Source organism: Triticum aestivum, chromosome 2A (assembly GCF_018294505.1).
Source record: "Triticum aestivum cultivar Chinese Spring chromosome 2A, IWGSC CS RefSeq v2.1, whole genome shotgun sequence".
NCBI classification, from domain to species: Eukaryota; Viridiplantae; Streptophyta; class Magnoliopsida; order Poales; family Poaceae; genus Triticum; species Triticum aestivum.
This window is the reverse complement of record NC_057797.1, coordinates 468845755-468849073: the sequence shown is the minus strand read 5'-3', so window position 1 is coordinate 468849073 and position 3319 is coordinate 468845755. Positions and strand designations below refer to the sequence as shown.

At 40.9% G+C, this 3319-nt stretch overlaps 1 long non-coding RNA gene across 1 annotated transcript; it reads left to right on the top strand.

Moving 5' to 3' along the window:
• Positions 1–1259: 1259 nt before the first annotated feature.
• On the top strand, positions 1260–3054 carry LOC123185414 (uncharacterized). The gene is made up of 3 exons (XR_006493376.1): positions 1260–1655; positions 1837–1975; positions 2797–3054. It is a non-coding gene; the product is annotated as an uncharacterized lncRNA (long non-coding RNA).
• The last annotated feature ends 265 nt before the right edge of the window (positions 3055–3319 follow it).

Sequence of the window (3319 nt, the reverse complement as noted above, 5' to 3'; positions counted from 1 at the left end):
GACTTATTGCCCACATGAGCGGCTGCTGCTATGTCCATCAGGAGAGGTGTGTGATCAGAAAGTCCCCTACTGTAACTAGGGGAAACTTATGTTCCCACTCGACACTTGTAAGAACCCTATCAAATTTCTCATATGTGGTTGCTGGAAGATTATAGCCAAAGTAAATTGACGCCCTAAGAGAGCAATTTCCCTCAAGTCAAGATTTTCAATAATAGCATTAGAAATAAAGGGCCACCTAGCATCAAAATTATCATTGTTCTTCTCTTCTTGGTGTCTAATAATATTGAAATCTCGCCTGCAAACATAGTGTGAGTTTCCGAAGAACAAATGTGAACAAGTTCTGCTAAAAGGGCGGGTTTGAGTTCTGTTTAGCATCCCCATAGACCGACTTAAGTACCCATTCAAAACTATCATGCTTAGAATGAACTTGGAATTTAACACAAAAATCCCCATCATCAATCCCTTGGACATGGAGAAAACGTTCGTTGACACCCAACATAATTCCCTCACATTCGTCGTGAGGAGGAAGACAATACCCAACAAAATCAAGACCACCATAGAGGTGACTCAAAAAAGGGGCTGCCAAATTAGTTTTACAATCACTAACAAGGCAATAAAGTCCAAATTTTGCTCAGAAAAAAATTCTACTAAAAATGATGCTCAACCATGTCCCCAAGACCATTGCTATTCCATAAAATGCCTCGTATTAGCCAAACTTTTCCTGCAAGCGATGACATGTGTTGTGGCCTATCACATACATATCATACTGTTTTAGTTGGCTTTGGCGATATCTTAACAAAGCCCTCTGGATTTTTTTTTGAAAAGGAGGATGTACCCCCGGCCTCTGCATCTGGACGATGCATGCAATCATATTATTAATTATTCCCAAAGACCTTACAAGGTAATACATCAATAAGCCTGAAGCCACCATCTTAGCAATGCCTGTTGCTACTCCTATCCCTTGATGAAGGGGTACCGAATGGACATCGCTCCAAGGCCTAACATCTAAAGCCAGATGCCCCATCCAAGCCACTACCTAGACTGGGTCACACACCGGTCAGGCACACTCCCAGTGAGCACGGCATGCTGCAAGGGTCCACTACTAGAGAAACAATTATTAACGATGATGGAAAAAAACTATTGGTCGTTAAAAGAACTAAAGCAAACCCCGCACGATAAAATCAGGCTACCAAATAATATACTCGTAACAGCCACCGAACTACTCGTGGCTTAAAAATCTCCTTTAATTATCTCTCCTTCCTAACGTGACCTTCTCTCGTTTCATCTCCCACATGACCCGCCGCCTCTCTCTCGTTTCCTCTTCCACCCGATCCGCCGTCGCGAGCATGACCTCCACCTTCCGTGTTGCGCCTCGTCCATCCAGCCTCATCAAGATGCGACACATCCATGTCCTCCCCCATCCACGGCCATCGGAGAGCAGGAGAGGTAATAGATAACCCTCGACCGGCCTCCCGCATGGTGTAGGGGCTGAGGTGAGGAGGATGGAGAGGCGGCGGGTGGAGGGGACGAGTGGTCTTCCCTAGGATGTGCACGGGGAGAAGGATGCGCATGTGTTGCTGTAGCAGGAAGGAAGTCCCCACCCTGAAGATGTTCCTTGCTGCAGATTTATGGATAGATGTGAATTAGGGAGAGCGGTGAGTACAAGCTCTTCTTTACATGTTTTTCTTTTATGATCTTTCTCCAATTAAGGTATTTTAGGAAGGTAAAAATCGCTTAAGTTGTTTTCTTCAGAGAAGATGGTTCCGCATTTGCCTGTTTGCTCTTGAATCAGTTCCAACAAAGATGGTGCTGATTTTGTTCTTTTTGTTTCTACAGGTTCGAATACTACCATCAGAAAAATCTATTTGAGAATCACAGTTTTTTCTGGTCTCGAAAAATGTATTAAGTTCAATCTGAACTTTATCTTCAGAGAAGATGGTGTTTGTTTCCTGCAGACCGTCTGCCAATACCCGAGGTATCATCTATGCCCAAATTGGTTTATAGGATACATAAGATAGTATGGTGATCCATGGAAAGGTTAAGTTTACATTGACGGGTGTAGGCAATAGGATGTACTTATATGCAGAGGAGTTGGTATAAGAGAACAAGCAGCTTGATTCCTGCCCCAAACTGTCTGAAGCAATGCAGTACAAAGTTAGCATCAAGTTAATTGATTCTAGCCTGACGAAACACACACGTACAAAGCTCCTGATATATCTTTGCATTGATGGATCCTCACGGCTGAAAACGTACTAGTACACGTGCACACACAAAACGGCATATTGCCACATGCTTGTATCAAGCCTGATTCTTTTCGTTTATTTCCTCTCACTATTAAATGTCTACAAATGGATATACATACGTATATGTAGCAGCTAGGATTAACATAAGCTAACCTACTTGGTTGCAAGTTCTGATCCTAAAATACTAGCTCATTGTTCTGTATTTCCAGCATATACTCTTTGTGTACTTTAATTAGCTTTAGCAAAACAAAAAACAAAACAAAACGTTTTTGGCACCATGGTGGTTCCTTGTTTCATTATATATTGTGTTTCTAGCTGCTCCCGACAGTAGGTGCTATTGTCTGATTTGAATAAGAGCTGTGGATGTTTGCATTTGAATTCTGTTACGATCATTCATATTAGTTCATATTGATGCTCTCTATGCCTATAACCATTGATGCCTTCTAATTACACTCAAGTTAGTTGTTTTCGTACACTGATTTTATCTGGTATTATACTTTGTGCCAACTTATTTACATTGACTGACTTTCAAAAATTTCCCAACATTTTTTAGGACTGATGATCAAGCTTATAATATATAGAAGAACGAGGAGGCATTGTAATCGCTGCTGAAGAAGTATATCCATTCAAACAAGGATGGTGCCTCTCGATTGAAGATTTAGAAATATTATCACATTTTCCAATTAGAAATGAGGTAGTACCGTGGTCATGTAAAGAGTGATTTTCACCCAAATTTCTTAAATGGTATACTAATTGTAGAATTGTATGGTGGAATTTTGTCAATTTCTCTCTTGTCTATTAATAAAAGAGGCTTTTGTCAATTCAAATGTTGGATGTCGCATAATGTGATCGTTTGCGATTCTAAGGTGGTTGATCGGAAATGGTATATAACGTGGTATGATGCTTTGATCACCATGAAAAGTTAGCGATCACCATTCGAACATTATTAGCGACGAAAAAAATGGCCGTTAATACTATAATTGTGGTCGTTATTGACTTCGGATTTACGACAACACATCATCCCGTCGTTACGAGAATAACGACCACGAAAGCTATGTGGTCGTAATACTTTTAAC